Source organism: Equus quagga, chromosome 10 (genome assembly GCF_021613505.1).
Source record: "Equus quagga isolate Etosha38 chromosome 10, UCLA_HA_Equagga_1.0, whole genome shotgun sequence".
Classification (NCBI taxonomy): Eukaryota; Metazoa; Chordata; class Mammalia; order Perissodactyla; family Equidae; genus Equus; species Equus quagga.
Window position 1 is genome coordinate 14,525,462 of NC_060276.1, and position 20,011 is coordinate 14,545,472.

Consider the following 20,011-nt stretch of genomic DNA (forward strand, 5'->3'; position numbering starts at 1 on the left):
GTCTGTGCCTGGAATCTGAACCTATGAACCCCAGGCCACCAAAGCAGAGCATGGCAACTTAACTACTACACAACTGGGCCAGCCCCTACTGTGAGGGTTTTTTTAACAAATAGGTGTTGGATTTTGTCAACTATTGATATGCAACTATTGATTTGATCATGTGATTTTCATTCTTTAGCCTGTTGATGTGATGAATTACATTAATTGATTTCAAATGTTGAAACAGCCTTGCATACCTGGGATAAATCCTACCTGGTTATGCTGTATATTGTTTGTATACATTGTTGGATTCAATCTGTTAATATTTTGTTGAGTGTTTTTTAATGTATGTTCACAAGAGATATTGGTCTGTAGTTTTCTTTTCTTGTAATGTCTTTGGTTTTGGTATTAGGGCAATGCTGGCCTTGAAGAATGAGTTAGGAACTATTTCCTCTGCTTGTATCTTCTGGAAGAGATCGTAGAGAATTGGTATAATTTCTTCCTTAAATGCTTCATAGACTTCACCTGTGAACCCATCTGTGAACCTACCTGGTGCCATCTGTTTGAAAGCTTATTAATTATTCATTCAATTTCTTTAATAGATGAGGTATATTCATATCATCTATTTCTTCTTGTTTCAGTCTTGGCAGATTATGTCTCTCAAGGAATTGATCCATTTCATCTAGGTTATCAAATTTGTGAGCATATAGTTGTTCATAATCTTTTATTATCCTTTTAATGTCCATGGGATCTGTAGTGATGTCCTGTCTTTCATTTCTTATATTAGTAATTTGGTCTTCTCTCTTTTTTTCTTAGTTAGCCTAGCCAAAGTTTTCTCAATTTTATTGCTCTTTTCAAAGAACTAGTTTTTGCTTCCATTGATTTTCTATATTGATTTCTACTTTCAATTTCATTGATTTCTGCTCTAATTCTTATTATTTCTTTTCTTCTGCTTACTTGGGATTTAATTTGCCATTCTTTTGCTAGTCTCCTAAGGTGGAAGCTTAGATAATTGATTTTAGATCTTTCTTCTTTTCCAATATATGCATTCAATGCTATAAATTTCCCTCTAAGCACTGATTTTGCTGCATCCCACAAATTTTGATAAGTTGTATTTTCTTTTTCACTTAGTTCAGAATATTTTTAAATTTCTCTTGAGGTCTCCTCATTGTGTTATTTAGAAGTGCATTATTTAACCTCCAAGTATTGGGGGACTTTCCAGCAGTCTTTCTGTTTTTGATTTCTAGTTTAATTCCATTGTGGTCATCTGAGACTAGACATTGTATGATTCCTATTATTTTAAATTGTTAAGGTGTGGTTTAAGGCCCAGAATGTGGTCTATCTTGGTGATGTTTCATCTGAGCTTGAGAAGAATATGTAATCTGCTGTTGTTGGATGAAGCAGTCCATAGATGTCAATTATATCCCGTTAATTGATGGTGCTGTTGAGTTCAACTATGTCCTCACTGATTTTTCTGCCTGCTGAATGTGTCCAATTCTGATAAGGTTGTGTTGAAGTCTCTAACTATAATAGTGGATTTATCTATTTCTTCTTGCAGTTCCATCAGTTTTTGCCTCAAGTATTTTGACACTGTTGTTAGGCATATATACAATATGGATTATTATGTCTTCTTGGAGTATTCACTCCCTTTATCATTAGGTAATGCCCTTCTTTATCCCTGATAACTGCCTTTGTTCCAAAGTCTGCTCCATCTGAAATTAATATAGCTACTTCTGCTTTGTTTTGATTGGTATTAGCATGATATATCTTTTTATAACCCTTTACTTTTAATTTATATGTGTCTCTATATTTAAGTGGATTTCTTTTAGAAAACATATAGCTGGGTCTTATTATTTGGCCCACCCTGACAATCTTTGTCTTTTAATTTGTGTACTTAGGCCATTGGTGTTTTAAGTGATTATTGATATAGTTGGATTAATATCTGCCATATTTGTTACTATTTTCTACTTGTTGCCCTTGGTCTTTGTTCCTATTTCTGTCTTCCACACTTTTTCTGCTTTTTGTGTTTTTTAAAGCACTTTATTGTGGTATAATTGATATACAAAAAGCTATACATATTTAATATACATGACCTAATGAGTTTGGAGATAAGTATACATCTACAAAACCATCACCACAATCTATGCTATAAACATATCCATCCTCTCCAAAAGTTTCCTCTCATCTTCTTTATTTTTTTTTATTAGAACACAACATAAGATTTATTCCTCTTGGCAAAAATTTAAGTATACAATATCATGTTGTTAACTAAAGGCACTATACTGTAGAGTACACCTCTAGAACTTATTCATCTTATATAACTGAAATTTTGTACCCTTTTATTCAGACCTGCCCATTCTTCCTTCCTGCTAGCCCTTGGAAACTACCATTCTACTCTCTGCTTCTCTGAATTTGACTATTTTAGATTCCTCATATAAATGGGATCATGTAGTATTTGTCACTGTGTGTCTGGCTTATTTCACTTTGCATAATGTCCTCCAGATTCATCCATGTTGCCACAAATGTCAGGAATGGCAGGATTTCCTTCTTTTTAAGGCTGAGTAATATTACACTGTATGTATATACCACATTTTCTTTATCCATTCATCCATTGACGGGCACTTAGATTGTTTCCATGCCTTAGCTATTGTGAATAATGATGCAATGATCATGAGAATGCAGATATCTCTTCAAAATCCTATTTTCAATTCCTTTGGATACATACTCAGAAGTGAGATTGCTGGACCTTTTGTAGTTTTAATTGAGCATTTTATGATTTCATTTTCTCTCCTTTCTTACCAAATCATATATACTTCTTTTTTTTAACTTCTTTGAGTGGTTGCTCTAGAGTTTGCAATATACATTTACAACTAATCCAAGTTCACTTTCACATAACACTATACCACTTCACAGATAGTGCAAGTACCAAATAATGACAAAATATTCCTAATTTCTTCCTCCCATCCATTTTATCATTGCTATAATTCATTTCACTTATACATAAGCATACATAATTGAATACATTTTTGCTATTATTATTTTGAACAAACTGTTTTCTTATGGATTACTTAAGACTAAGAAAGATAGAAGATTTGATTTTGCCTTCACTTATTCTTTCTCCAGTGCTCTTTCTTTACATAGATCCAAGTTTCTGAAGTATACAATTTCCCTCTCTCTGAAGAACTTTTTTTAACATTTCTTGCAAGGCAGGTCTACTGATGACAAATTCCATCACATTTCCTTTGTCTGAGAAAGTCTTTATTTCTCCTTCACTTTTGAAGGATAATTCTGTAGAGTACAGAAATTCTAAATTCTAAATTCTAAATTCTAAATTCTAAATTTTTCTTCTCTGAACACTAAATATTTCACTCCAATCTCCTCTTGCTTGCATGGTTTCTGAGAAGAAGTCAGTTATGATTCTTATCTTTGTTCCTATATAGGTAAGGTATTTTTTAACTCTGGCTTCTTTCAAGATTTTTTCTTTATTTTATATTTTCTGCAGTTTGAATATGATATGGCTAAGTGTAGTCATTGTTTGGTATTTATCCCACTTGGTGTTCTTTGAGCTTCCTGAATCTATGAAGCAGTTTCTGACATTGCTTTGGGGAAATTCTCAGTCATTATTGCTTCAAATATTACTTCTGTTCTTTTCTCTCTTTCTTCTCCTTCTAGTATTCCCAGTACATGTATCCTACACTTCTTGTAGTTGTCCTATAGTTCTTGAATATTCTGTTCTTGGTTTTTTTTTCAGTCTTTTTTCTCTTTGCTTTTCTTTCTTGAAAGTTTATATTGTCACATCCTCAAGCTCAGATTTGTTTTCCTCAGCTGTGTCTAATTTACTAATGAGCCCATCAAAGGCATTCTTCCTTTCTGTTAGTGTTTTTTATCTCTAGCATTTCTTTTTTTTTTTTTTTCCTGAGGAAGATTAGCCCTGAGCTAACTACTGCCAGTTCTCCTCTTTTTTGCTGAGGAAGCCTGGCCCTGAGCTAACATCCGTGCCCATCTTCCTCTACTTTATATGTGGGACGCCACCACAGCATGGCGTGCCAAGTGGTGCCATGTCTGCACCCGGGATCTGAACTGACGAACCCCGGGCCACCAGAAGTGGAACATGCACACTTAACAGCTGAACCACTGGGCCAGCCCCTAGCATTTCTTTTTGATTATTTCTTAGAACTTTTATTACATTTTCTATATGCTCTTCCTTGTTATCTACTTTTTCCATTAAAGCCCTTATATATCAATCATAGGTTTTTTTAAATTCTTAGTCTGATAATTCCAACATTCCTGCCATATCTGACTCTAGTTCTGATGTTTGTTCAGTCTCTTCAAACCATGTTTTTTTGGCTTTTAGCATACCTTGCAAATTTTTGCTGAAAAGTGAACATAATGTATTGATGTTATGTACTAAATGTTTACATCCTCTCAAAACTCCTGTTGAAGCCCTAACCCCCAATGTGATGGCATTTGGAGGTGGGGCCTTTGGGAGGTGATCAGGTTTAGATAAGGTCATGGGGGTGGGGCCCCCATGATGAAATTAGTGTCTTTGTAAGAAGAAGAATAGACCAGAACTCACTCTCTCTCTGCCATGTGAAGATCCAAAAAGAAGGCAGCTATCTGCAAGCCAAGAAGAGGGTCCTCACAAGGAGCTGAATCTGCTGGCACCTTGATATTTGACTTCCCAGCCTCCAAACTGTGATAAATAAATGTCTATTCTTAAGCCACCCAATCCATGGTATTTTGTTATAGCAGCCTGAGCTGACTAAAATAACTGAGTAGAAGGAACTGTGGTAAATACACCTTTAGCAATGTCTTGGTAAGGTGAAGGGAGAGGGGAAGTGTTCCATAATGCTATGATTAGGTCACAGTCTTTTGGTGAGCTTGTGCCCCTGGACTGTAAACTTCACTGCTTCTCAGTTTTATTCACCCTTTAGGTAGGACAGGATGGCTATAGGAGGCTGGAGTTGAGTGTTTCCCTTCCCCCAGGTAGTTCAGGCTCGGATAAAACCCTAGCAGGTGAAGTTCTGATAAAATAGTTTCTGCTGAGGGCAGACCTTGTTAAGAAGAATGGAATGCTCTAGTATATTTCAAAATTGTTTTCTTTCCCCTTCCACCTGCCAGAATCATGAGGAGCTTCCTCTATGATATTTACTTTAAGGCCCTGGTCAAGCTCCTGGGAGTAAAACTCACAAAAGCGTGGGAGCCCCCCATGACTGGGTCCCTCTGGAGTTTTTAACTCTTAGAGTTCTCCACACTGAGCCTCCAGTTCAGTTTACTATACTTGCAATTCATCAATTACAGTTTAGGTTTTCCTACCATGAGCTTTCTCCTCATGGGTGTCTTCTTCGTTAAGTTGTGATCCTCTGTATACGACTGCCTGTTCTCCAATTTGAGGAGCAGCAGTTTGCCCTGCGACCTCACTTCTCTGATGAATCTGGGAAGAGTTGTTGATTTTTCAGTTTGTTCAGCTTTTTATTTGTTATTAGGACAGAGTGGCAACTCGTAAACCACGGTTATTTGTTTTTTCTACCTAAGTATACCTTCTTTATCAACTCAGTCCCTGTTTCCTACAGTAAAGTGATAAACAGATTTGTTTGTTTTTTTAAAGGAAAGTGACATACAACAATGAATATGAAAATTGCTCTCAATTCTTTAGATGATGTTTCATTTTCATGAACAGATTTTCCTGTTATTGTAAATTTATACTAAGTAAATGATGATCGCATTAACTGGCATGCTTGGTGTGCTTTTGATCATCTTTTTCCAAAAGTGACTGCCAAGAGAACTTCCTAACAAACATCACTTAACCACTAAATGACTCTATTTCTTCTATAATGATAGCTTATTTAGATATTGCTCTTCATTCCATTTTCTTCTCTATTCTATTGCCATTAACAATAATGAGATTTCCACACTTTCTTTGAAAAAAATATAATAGATTCTTCAAGCAATTGTTTCCCTGCTGAATCTTACTGTAGAAAATGGAACATGTCTTCGGAATCATGTTTAATTATTCTAGCCTTACCAAAAGCCCTCAAGTTTAGGATTCACATCTGAGTTGAGCTTTATTTATGACCCTTACCATACTGTACTGTAATTAACTGTTCACTTATCTGTCTCAAGATTAGACTTGGAGACCCTCAAGGGCAAAGGCCATGTCTTACTTATCTCCATATCTTCCATGCCAAGCACAGTGCCTTGGCACATACTTGGCACTTGGGAAATATTTGTTGAACTGAGATGTACTTCCTCTTACTCTTGGTTCACTTTTTGCCAAATTCTCATTCATTCACTCACTAATTCAACAAATGTTCATTGTAGAAATGCTCTCCTCTGTGAGTAACAGGGAAAGTTTTCAAGTACATCTTCTTCTCTGTAACTTTTTCAAGGAAAGGTTTTCATTATACATCATTCTGTCAATAACAAAATATTTTATTTAGTACATGATATGTGCCAGGAATGATGCTAGGTGCTGGAGCAACAGTGATAAACCAGATAGATGAGGTCTTCACTCTTATAGTGAAAGAGTCAGACATTAAACAGTTATTAAATCGCAGCAGCATGTGTCTCGTCACAGTACCATCACACTGTTCCTAACGTGCCTTTCCTCATCTGTCTACCCCATTGGTCTGTTATGTCCTTGAGGACAAGAACTATGTCTACCTGTTTTGCTGACACTCATCCTCTCTGTCTTCCAGCACCTAGCACAGTGCCTGACACATGATAAGAGCCCAACACATGTTAGTCGAATGAATTAAAAATTAAAGAATGAATGACCAAATGAATAAAGATTATCAATGTTACTATGTGGTAAGATTAACTAGGCAATCTTCATACTTCCCACTGAGCAGGTCTTCTTGAATTTATAAACAATAGATACAACTTGCAGAATCATAGCCTAGTGTGGCATGGCCTATGGAATTCAACCATATCCTATTCCCATCAAATTATTCTCCTTCCTAGCAGAAGGCGAAGTGTTGATAAAAAAGTTAAAAAGGACTTGCAAGGAGAGACTCAACAATAATGTATAACGTTTATCGAGCATGGACCACAGTCTGTGCTATGAGGTTTGCATAGATTAGCTATTAAATACTTTTTTTTTTAAGATTTTATTTTTTCCTTTTTCTCCCCAAAGCCCCCTGGTACATAGTTGTATATTCTTTGTTGTGGGTCCTTCTAGTTGTGGCATGTGGGACGCTGCCTCAGCGTGGTCTGACGAGCACTGTCATGTCTGCGCCCAGGATTCGAACCAACGAAACACTGGGCCGCCTGCAGTGGAGCGCGCGAACTTAACCGCTCGGCCACGGGGCCAGCCCCTATTAAATACTTTTATAACATCTCCTTGATGGGGTATAATAATGATCACCTTCATTTAAAACATGAAGAAACGAAGACTCAAGGAACTTAAGTGATTTTCCCATGGTCACACAGCTAGTAAATAGTGTAACTTGAAATTGAATTCATCTCTGTCTGTCTTTAAATTACAGCCCTAAAAATCCCATGATAGATGCCCAATATAATGGACCAATGGTCCTCAGTGTGGGGAAAGGAAATCAAAATCTGCAGAGGGTCATGCAGTAAGTGAAAAAAGTGTACTCACCTGGTTAAAGATGCTGGGTTGACAGTACATATTTATCTCCTTTTCCTCCCAAGAACTCCCAAAATGATAGCAAAGGAATTTAAAAGGGCATAAACCTACAAGAATCAAAAAGATTAGGAGAGGAGCCATAAGTGGGTGAGAGACTTCAACAATTTCGAAGTAGACCAGAAAGGAGGAAGATACAACTTTAAATGCCTTCAGAGGAGAATGCTGGACATAAGCCAGATAATCTGCTCTCTGAAACCCCTAAAATGCATCAATAAGGCAGGGGTGAAGTTCAAAACTGAAAACAGAAGTTTGGTTGAATATCTGTATATGGACTGAATACTCTCTGAGGTCATCACCTTCACCCTACACAGCTGGGCAAGAAACTAGAGGTTTTATCTCTGGAAACATTAAATGGATAGGTTCAGGACTTAAAAGACACAAGGTATGCTGGAGAGCAGGGGTAAGTCTTAAAATAAGATGTCTTGAAAGTCTACTCCTGCAAGTGAAACCATGCCCACCCCTATCCCCAGGTTTACCCCTGCTAGGCTCCAAAACTGACAGCAGCCAGGCTTATATCAAACCCTGCCCTTGAGATATGGAAGAATTATTTTTGGAGAAACTGGCCTATCTGAGCAAAAAAAGATCTCCACATACTTACATCTGAGATTTGAGGATCCTAGTGGAAAAGCCTGGCTCCTCATCCAACCACCTTCATTGTAGACTGCCAGTCAACAATCTTGACCTACACACAGATTTCTAATAAGCGTTTTTGTGCCTCACTCTTAAATATATACAGACAGCCAATGATTATGAGATATTTGAACCCTACTATTTATCACCACCTCCATTGCCACCACCCTCATCCAGGCCATTGTTGTCTCTCATTTGGATTATTCCAGTAGTCTCTCAATTGGTTTCTCAACTTTCACCCTTGCCCCATTACAGCTTGTTCTCAACAGAGTCATCAGAGTGATATTTTTAATACATACCCAAATCATGTCACTCCTCTTTATCAAACCCTCCAGTGGTTCCCTATCTTGAGCAGAGTAAAAGCTAAAGTCCATTTCCAGGCCCACGAAGGCCCTTGTTATCCAAACACATTTCCTACTGCTCTTCCTTTTGCTCACTACACTCCATCCACACTGGCCTTCTGGATAGTCAATTATACCAAACATCTTCCCACATCAGTGCCTCTGCACATATTCTATGAAAAAACAGTGTCTGCATCCTTCTGCTCTCCATAACTTGCCTTATATTTCTTTACAGCACTCATCAATTATCATCTGCCATAATCACCATCCCACTAGAATGTAAACTCCATTAAAGCAAAGTCTTTGTTTTTATTTTGTTCATTTAGAACAGTGACCGGTTCATTTTAAGCACTCAATATTTATCAGATGAATGAATAAATTTGAGGAAGGTCTCCAACATTAAACAAACAAACAAACAAACAAACTAAACAGAAATAATGCAATCCAGACTTATAACAGAGAAAATGAAAGAAATAGAAAAAAATCTGTGTTTTAAAAATCTGCATATTGACATCAGTAGGAATTGTGGAGTAAGAATCTTGAAAAATTGTTTCCTCCATAAAAGCAATGAGAACATGGAAAAAGAATTGTTAGAATCAACATTTTGAGAACTCTGAAAATTAACGAAAGGCTTGCAGCAATCTGGGTAATACTTATTCAAGAAAAGTGGCTGATTTTCTGTGAAAGAGTGAGCTTTCAGGCACTTTAACTCACCCTATTCCCATATTGTTCTCCCCAACTGAATAACAGCCTTGAGATCCAACACCCCTGCAATCACAGTGAACATCAGCAAACTGGCCGCCATTGGAGGGGGAAGAATGGGATCGGATATTCCTCATTCCCAGAGAAGAGAATTGTCATTATTTGACCAATCTGGTGGTTTCCTGGGAGACTCGACTCACAAAGTTTATTGTTACTTAACCTGACTAGGAGCATGTCAAATGCCTAAAACCTTTTCCCCAGGGAAATTTGTAGGAAATAATTAGAAGCAACTGATTAGCTTTGAGGCTGCCTTCAAGAGTGGATAAGAATTATGTCAAACAATAGGCTAACAAACATGATTAAAAGGAAAATCTGGGAAATGAGATATTCTGGGAATTCAAAAAGCTCTGACATATTCCAGGGAACCTAGAAGGCCATGTGCGTGTGTTTTGGGAAATCAGCTCTTATTGAGAATCCCTTGTATATCTCTTGTTCCTTTCAAGATTCTCTTTTAATCTTTGACTTTCAACAGTTGGAATATGATGTGTCTAGCTGTGGCTTTCTTTGAGTTTTTCCAACTTAGAATTTGTTGAGCTTCTTGAATGTGTAGATTATTAGATAACCTAGGTGAAATTTATAAATTCCCAGCAAGACATAAACTACCAAAGCTGACTCAAAAAGAAATAGGAAATCTGAATAATCCTATAACAAATAGATTGAGTCAGTAATCAAAAAATTTCCCACAAAGAAAAACCCAGGTCCATATGGCTTCACTGGTGAATTCTACCAAACTTTAATGAAGAATTAACACCAATAATCTGCAAATTCATCCAAAAAATAGAAGAGGAGGAGATGCTATCCAACTCATTCTATGACACTAGTATTATCATGATACTAAAACCAAACAAAGACTTTAAAAGAAAAGAAAACCACAAACCAATGTCCTTTATGAATATAGATGAAAATTTCACCACAAAATACTAGCAGACTTAATCCAGCAACATATACAAGGGATTGTACACCATCAGTAAGTAATATTTAACTGAAGAATGCAAGGTTGGTTCAATATTAGAAAATCAACTGATGTAATATACCATATTAATAGAATAAAGGATAAAAACCATATGATCATCTCAGCACATGCAGAAAAGTCATTTGACAAAATCAAAACCCTTTCATGATTAAAAAAATAAAAACTTAGCAAACTAGAAATAGAAGTGAACTTCCTCTGTCTGATAAAGGGCACCTATGAAAAATCCACAGCTAAAATCATATGTAAACATGAAAGACTGAAAGCTTTCTTCCCCTGAGATCAAGAACAAATCAAAGATGTTCACACTTGCGTCTTTATTCAATATTGTACTGGAGGTTCTAGTCAGGGCAACTAAACAACAAAAAGAAATAAAAGGCATCCAGACTGGAAAAGAAGTAAATCTATCTCTATTTGCAAATGACATGATTTTGTGTACAAAATATTCAAAGGGAGCTACACACACACACACACACACAAACTATTAGAGCTAATAAATGAGTTCAGTAAGATTTCAGTGTAAAAGAACAATATACAATAATCAATTGTATTTCTATACACTAACAATAAATAATTCAAAAAGGAAAATAGGAAAATAATTCCAACTACAATAGCATCAAATAGAATAAAGTACATAGGAATAAATTTAACAAAAGAAATGCCTACATTGCCTTAAAGAGATTGCTAGTAGCAATATTGTCATTAAAGGTGATTCTGAGGAAATCTCAGATAAAAGTGAGGAACATCTATCTTATTGGAAACTGAAGGAAAGATGATCCTCAGTCAAAGTGGCAAAGAACTTGGCTGAATTATGTTCTAGTGTTTTGCATAACATAGAAGCTAAAAATGATAAACTTGAGGGGCTGGCCCTGTGGCACAGTGGTTGGGTTCAGCACACTCCACCTCAGTGTCCCAGGTTCGTGGGTTTGGATTCCAGGCACAGACCTACACCACTCGTCAGCAATGCTGTGGCAGCAACCCACATATAAAGTGTCAGAGGATTGTCATGGATGTTAGCTCAGGGATAATCTTCCTCAAGCAAAAGAAAAGAGAGAGAGAGAGAGAGGAGGATTGGCAACAGATGTCAGCTCAGGGCTAACCTTCTTCAGCAAAAAAACAAAAATGATAAACTTGGATGTTTGAGGAGATTTCCAAGCAAAGTGCTGAAGGTGCAGTCTGGTTTCTCCTTACTATTTTTAATAAAATAAGAGAGGAGAGAGATAAATTGAAGTAATTGTTAAGCCAAAAGGAACTAGAACTTGAAGATATAGAAAATTCTCAGCCTATCCATATTACAAAAAATGAGAAAGCATGTTCTGGAGAGAACACCAAGAGTGTCACTGGAAAATCATTTGATAAAGAGATTATGGGTGCTATTCATAGATTTAATCAGCCATCTCAGAAAAAGCTAGGAATAGTGATGGGATTATATCAGCAGAAATACTGCCAGCTGGGACAAAGGGGAGAGAGACAAGTCAAAATGAAGGAAGGTTGTCAGACTTCTAGGATTCTACAGGACAGGACAATAGAGCTATCCAGCAGCACACATGTGTTCTCCCTCAAAAAAGAGAAGAAAGACCCTGAAAGTGATTCAGAAATAGGTAGGGTTGCCCCTGCTATTATAGACTGAGGGGACAAGGTTGTCTCCTCCTCAGTTTTAAAAGATAAGGCTGTCTTCTCCTCAGTTTCAGCAGTCCATGCTGCCACTGCCCAGTGACTCAGAGACAGAACCACTGCCCAGGGCTGCAGGGGTGACACTGCTATCCTAGTGGGCCGGCAGGGCAGAGCTTTGAGCCAAAGAGGATTATTCTTGAGCCTTAAGATCTAAAGGATCTTGCCTGCGTTTGTGACTGTATTTGGGCATAGGGCCTTTAAAGAGGTAATGAAAGTTAAATCAAGTCATAAGGGTGGGGCCCTAATCTAATATTACTGGTGTGCTTATAAGCAGAGAGACCAGGGATGCACAGTCACAGAGGCAAGGCCATGTGAGGACACAGGGGGACGGTGGCCATCTGCAAGCCAAGGAAAGAAGCCTCAGGAGAAACCAACCCTGCTGGCACCTTGACCATGAACTTGGCTTCCAGAACCATGAGAAAATAAATTTATCTTGTTTAAACCTCCCAGTCTGTGGTATTTTGTTATGGCAGCCCTAGGAAACTAATATAGCCACTATAATTAGGTTTTCTACAACTTGTCACCAAAACATTCCTAACTGATACAACATATCATGGGCAAGGGAATCTATATATCTATATCTATATCTATATTTATATGAGTGTGTATAAAAAAATGAAATAAAGAAGAACTCCATAGATAAATAGGAAAATAATATGAAGAAATGGGTCTTATGAAATATGTGAAAAAAACACTGATAACATATGAAAAAACATAAACATATGGAAAAAACACTCAACATCACTCAAAAGAAAGATACCATTAAACCACAATGAGATATAATTTTGCACCTATCAGATTAACAAAGACAAAAATGCATGATGCATGGAAAAATGGACACCAATACACTGTTTATAGAAGAATAAATCTCTAGGAATAATCTTTAGGGGAGAAATTTAGCAAAATCTGTAAAAATTAAAAATGCACCTATCTTTCGACCCAAGAATTCCATTTCTAGGAATTGATGCTACATGCATAGTCATATGTGTGTAGATTGAAATATGTTCAAGGTTATACATTGAAGAATTGCTTGTAACAGCAAAAGTTTGGATGCAACCTACATATTCAGCATAGAAAAGTGGTTAAATAAACTATGATACACCCATGCAGTGGAATATTATGCAACCATTAAAACAAATGAGATAGTTCTAATTGGACTGAACTCGTGTGGACCCATCTCCATGATATAAGGTTAAATGATAAAAAGCAAGGTGCAGAACTCTGTGTAAATTCTGTGACTATTTCAGTAAATACAAAAATAAAAAGAAATATACTTATATATAGATTTATATACATAGAATATCTCTGGAAGGATACCCAGAGCTAACAGTGGTTACCTCAACAGGAAGGGACAGACACAAATAGATCAACGGAACAGAATGCAGAGTTCAGAAATAGGCTCACACAAATATGGCCAACTGACGTTGAGCAAAGGAAACTCAATGGGGGAAAGGATAGTCTTTTCAACAAATAGGTTAGCACAATTGGACATCCATATGCATAAAAAAATTAGCATAGACCTACACCTCACACCTCATACAAAAAATAACTCAGAATGGATAAGTCTAAATATAAAACACAAAGCTATAAAAATTTTTAGAAGACATTGGAGAAATCTTTATGATCTTGGGTTTAGCGATTAGTTTTTAGATACAACACCAAAAGCATGACCCAAACAAGAAAAAAAATTGATAAATAGGATTTTGTCAAAATTATAAACTTTTCCTCTGCAAAAGATACTGTTAAGAGAATGAAAAGACAAGTCACAGACTTGGACAAAATATTTGCAAGCCACATATCTGACAAAGGACTTATTTCTAGAATATATAAAGATCCCTTAAAACTTAATTAAAAAATTAATAAGAATTAAATTTTTTAAATGGGCAAAATATTTGAATAGACATTTCACAAAGGTTATAAATGGCTATAAGCACATGAAAACATGCTCAAAGTCATTAGTCATTAGGGAAATGAAAATTAAAACCACAAGGAGATACTACCACACACCTATTAAAATGGCTAAAAATCAATAAAACTGACAATACTAAGTACTGGGGAGGATACAAAGCAACTGGAACTCTCATACACTGCTGTTGAGAATGCAAAACAGTACAGACACTTTGCAAGTCAGTTTGTCAGTTTCTTACAAAATTGAACAAACACCAACTATATGGCCCAAACAAACCAATGCCTAGGTAATTATCCAGGTGAAATGAAAACTTACGTTCACTCAAAAAAACATTTGTTGAATGAATGAATGAATCTACCATAACGTAAAATGAGTAGATAATGTCTAAAATTGCTGAAACAAGAAATAACAATAAAAGCCTGTTTTAGGAATAAGGAAGTAAGTACCACAAGAAATAGTCAAAAGATTTAAAAGCGATCTTTTTTTAAAGCCCTTTTTGAAGATTTAAAAGAGACTCTCAGGGGCAGGACTAATGGGTGGGAATAATTAGATGTGAATGCTGTTTTTCATCTAACTTTCTGGGACTATTCATTTTTGAACTAACTGAATATATCACTTTCATAAAAATTAGAGAGCAAAGGCATGTTCTGTGATTCTATTTCTACGAAGTTCTAGAACCAGCGAAACTAATCCATGGTTGCATGTCACTTAACCTCAAATGTTTCAGAAAAGAAATTATCTATAAACATAAAGAAAGCAAGTGAGGTAAAATGTTAATGATAGGTGGATCTGGGTAAAGGGTATGTGAGTGTTCCTTGTAGTATTCTTTTTCTTGCAACTTTTCTGAAAGTTTGAAATTATTTCCAAATAAAATTTTTAAAAATAACGAATTTGTGGCAGAAAAATCAGAATGGTTGCTCTGCAGTGTGAAAACAAGGGACTGACTGGGAAAGAGCATGAAGGAAATTTCTGGAATGCTGGTAATGCTCTATATCTTGACAAGGGTTTAGGTTATATGGTGTGTGCACATATCAAACCTCAGAATGGTACTCTTAAGATCGCTACTCTTAAGATTTTGCTGTATGTACCTTTTACTTCAATTAAAAACATAAACAAATATTGAATTTAATGATATTCATGCTGAAGTGTTTAGAGGTGATATGTACTGGTGGCTGCAACTTACTTTCCAATGCATCAAAAAAAAACACACAAAATGAATTGTTGCATGGAAAGAGGCATAGAAAAATAGACAGATATGTAATAAAGCAAAAATAGCAAAATGTTCATTATACAACCCAATGGTGGGTACGTGGCTGTTTACTATAAATTTCTTTAAATTTTTCTGTATGTTTGAAAATTTTCATAAGAAAATGTTGGGCAAAAAGCAAACGATGAGAAAACACTATGAAAGGAGGCATAGGATTTTAAAGTTTATCAGAAAGGAACAAGTCTTTTAAAAGATTGCAAAACATTGATATGGGTAAGGAAATCGAAGTTAAAGAGATTTACCCATGATGGCCCAGCTTGAAGTGGCAGGAAAAGGTCTGGAACCCATATCTGCCCAACGTGCAGCACACAAAGTCTTCTCAACAGCAAGGCCCCTGAGGCCCAGTACCACATCCACATGACCAGCTCTGTCCTCTGTCTAGCCCAGCACTATATGCAGTGGACGCTTAGCACCCTTAGATAAGGATGGGGGACCCCGTTTTCTTCACCAATTTTGATCAAATTTTCACTTGGACTTTTACAGAGAGATCAAATTCTGGTCTCCATTTGTCAATGGAGAATTTTAAACTTCCCTTGGGACATTTGTGAGCATGAAACTTTCATCTCAGCCTTTCTTATGACTGAGAGGCACTGCTTTCCCATCTTTGTTGAATCAGACACAAATATTTTGGTTAAGTAAATAGCCTGGAGAGAACTACCATTGCTCACATCAATCTTTTAGGCCAGATTGCACACTTAGAAGCACAAATAACTTCAATGTCCATCAACAGAAGAACGAATGAGAAAATTGTGGTGCAATTATGTAATGGACTACTATGCAGCAATTAAAATTAATGCACTAGAACCACATGTAACAAAATGGATAAATCTCAAAAACATCATGTTGAACAGAAAAGGAAAGTTGCAGAAGAAAGCATATAACATAATATTCTGTCTTAAATTTTAAAAACATGCAAAACAAACCATACATTGTTTGAAGACATGTATCTATGTATCAAATGTATGAAATGATAAAAACAAAATCTAGAATAATGGTTTCCTCTTGGGAGAGAAAGGAGTTACACAGGTGGTTTCTATAATTTTTGTTTTAGAAACAAAAACTTAAAAGCTAGAGTTCTGTTTCTTATCATTGCAGATGAGGTAATTCAGAACTACCCTTCTGCTAAAGAAAACTAAGAAAACAAAATATCTTTAAAGGAATACATTCCTAAAATTATCATGAAACTGATAAAAGAGTGTAGAGTTACCAAGCTTACATCCAGGCTTGGATCAGAAAACCCACAGAGCCATTTGGTCTACTTTTCCAATGGGGCTTATGCCAATATAGAAGATGTGACTGCGAGGTGAGCAGCATTGTTGACAGTGCTAAAGGAACAAAAGTTGTAGTCCAGGATCTGCAAAGGATGGGAGCCCTGTAAACCGCCCCTCATCTAGGGTTGGGACCACACAAGACTAAATACTAGGTGGCATAATCATCAACTAGAAATAAACCATACCTCACATGGATTACAGCCATGTTTAGGATCATCTGAGTGGTTCAGAACATCTCAAGGCCTAAAACTGGAGCAAGGTGATCCTGAGTAGCTAACCTAGAGCCCTGACATCATTAAGCAATAGGAAGTGGATTCTTCCCCAATTGGGCCTCCGGATGAGAATGCAGCCTGGCTGACACCTTAAATGTAGCCTTGTAAGACCCTAAGCAAAGAACCCAATTAGACCATGCCCACCCACAGAAACTGTGAGATAATAAGTGTGTATTGTTTGAAGCTGCTAACTGTGTAGCAATTTGTTGCACATCAATTGATACCTAAGACAACACCCATATTGACTAGTCATTGGATGTAAGCTGTACCCAGGAAAGGGGCTTGACTTCGGACAAGGTCCTCTCTTCAACAGAAGCAATTCCTATAAAGGGCTAGCAGCTGAAGACTGGCATCCAGAAGAACCCCAGAAGTTGAGTGAACAAGTCCTTCAGAACTAAAAGGGAATTGAGGGAGTGCAGCACACAATCCACAGCAATCCTCCTCATCCTTCAAATCTCATTCAGTAGTTTTCTGTAGCTGCCATAACAAATTACCATAGACTTGGAGGCTTAAAGGGACAGAACTTTATTCGCTCACAGTTCTGGAGACCAGAAGTCTGAAATCAAGGTGCTGGCAGGACCACACTCTCCCTGGAAGCTCTAGGGCAGAATCTCTTCCAGCTGCTGGTGGCTGCCTGGCATTCCTTGTCTTTCCTTGGCTTGTGGCTTTATTACTCCAATCTCTATCTTGATCTTCGTATCACCTTCTCCTCTGTGTCTCTAGATGTCTTCTCTTCTTCTGTCTCATAATGATACTTATGGTCCCACCAGCCAGATATGACTTCACATGCTGGCCCCAGTCTAAATTTCTAGCCTCATCTTATCCATCCTTGGAAACTCCAGAATCTTTGGTTGACACCTCCTCTATGGCATTTTCCTTAGAACATCTTATATTATAGTACTAACTTTGTATACCCTCACCCTCACCCTTACCATTATTAAACTGAGTACCAGGGAGGCAGCATGTGTTCAAGTTCCAACTCTGTCACATACTAGTGTGTGTTATCTTGGGCAACCTCCTTTAGTGATTCATTTAATACATATTCATTGAGTGCCTGCTATTTTGCATACACTGTACCAGCTGCTAGGTACACAGCAGTGAACAAAGCCCATTATGGGACTTATGCTCTTGAGAGAAAGACAAACAGTAAACAAGAGAAGAGTGAAATGTATTTTATATATTTACCTACTTTATGTTAAATAGTAATAAGGGATCTGGAGGAATATGAAGCAGTGGGGGGGGGTAGAAAGCATGGTGTGGGGTGCAATTTTAAATAGAGTTGTCAAGGAAGACCTTACTGAGAAGGTGCCAAATGAGGAGAAATCTTAAGGAGCTAATGAAGCCACGAGTCATGTGGTTATTAAGAGGAAATTCATCCCAAGCTAAAGAAACACCATTAGCAAAGGCCCTGAGGTGGGACCATGCTCGAAACATTCAAGTATGGCTGGAGGGAGAATAAGTGAGGAGGAGGGTTACGTGAGAGGAAGAAAGTAGGAGATGAAGTCGGGGGTAAGGGGCAGATTCTAGATCAGAAGGGCCTTGTGGGACATGGTAAGGACTTTGGCTTTTACTTTGAATGAGCTCAGGAATCACTGGAGGATGTCAAGTAGAAGAATGACAGGATCTGGCTTACATTTGAACAGATCACTCTGGCTGCTGCGTGGAGGAGACATTGCAAGGAGGTGTCATAGGCAGAATTCTAAGTATACACCACCACCCCCAAGATTTCTGTCTCCTGGTTATTCGGTCAAACATTAAACTAGGAACAGTTGTGAAGAGATTTTTCTGATGTAATTAAAGTCCCAAATCAATTGACCTTAAAATCTGGGGATTATCTGGATGAGCCTGATCCAATAAAGGGAATCCTTTAAAAGCAGAAGGTTTTCTCCAGCTGGTAGCAGAAGAGGAATTCAGAGAGATTTGAAGCACTTGGGAATTTCGTGTGTTGTTGTTGGCTTTGAAGATGGAGGGACCACAGGAGAAGGAATGTGGGTGGCCTTTAGGAGTGACCCCCTGACAGTAGCCAGCAAGAATATGGGGACCTGGGACCAGAGCCACAAGTATCTGGATTCTGCCAACAACCTGAATGACCTTGAAAGTGGATTCTTCCCCCAAAGCTTCCAGATAACAATTAAGTCTGGCTGACACCTTGACCTTGGCCTTTTGAGACCCTAAGCAGCAAACTCAGCCAAGCCCTCCAGACTTCTGACGTATAGACCTGTAAGATAATACGTGAGTGTTGTTTTAAGCTGCTAAGTTTGTGGTTGTTTAAATATGCAGCAATAGGGGGCAAGAGAGGAAGCTTGGAGACCAATTGAGAAGCTATGGGAGGATTACTGGGAAGATGGCAGCATAGGGGGACTCTAAGCTCATCTCCTCCCATGGACACAACAAATTTACAACTACCTTTGGAACAATTACCCCTGAGAGAGAACCAGAAACTGGATAAAAAGAACCCTTACAACAGGGGACAATACTGACTGAGGTGGAAAAGGCAGAAATACCTCTATGGAGAGGAATAAACCACATACTAGCCACAGTGCTTCATGGCCAGGAGCAATCTTAAGCCACATAGGGGATCTGCTCCACCTTCCAATGCCTGAAACAATTGTATACTGCCATGCCTGCAGCCAGCCCCACCTAGCTGTACTCCTGAGAAAGCTGAGAACAGCCTTGCAGGCCAGAGGCCTACAGCAATTGTGCACCCCTGAGGCTAGCAACCAGCCACACTGGGGGGCCTACTCACTTAACAGCAAAACAGTAGTATGTGTGTGCTATTAGACCTTGCAGCCAGCTGTGCTGGGGCTCCCCACGCCCAATAAAGTGACTATAGGGACCATAGCAGCCACATGCAGCTGAGTCTTACAACCAGGTGGCCAGGGGGACAGCCTAGACTTCCCACGCATCTGCAGTAAGAGAAATCCTGCTATAACAGAAGGGCACATGTAGGCCACAGAGGAGACACTCCTGGAACATTTTTAACTGGTGACAAGAGGGAAGGACATTGCTGAGCCTCACAAGGCATGTCTTACATAAGGCCACTCCTCCAAGATCAGGAGATGTAGCTGATCTACCTAACACATGGATATAAGCACAGAGAAGTAGGCAAAATGAGGAGACAAAGGAATATGTTCTAATAAAGGGAACAGGACAAATCCTCAGAAAAAGAACTAAGCAAAACAGAGATAAACAATCTACCTGATAAAGAGTACAAACTAATAGTCATAAGCATATTCATCAATCATGGGGAAGAATAGATGAACACAGTGAGAACTTCAACAAAGAACT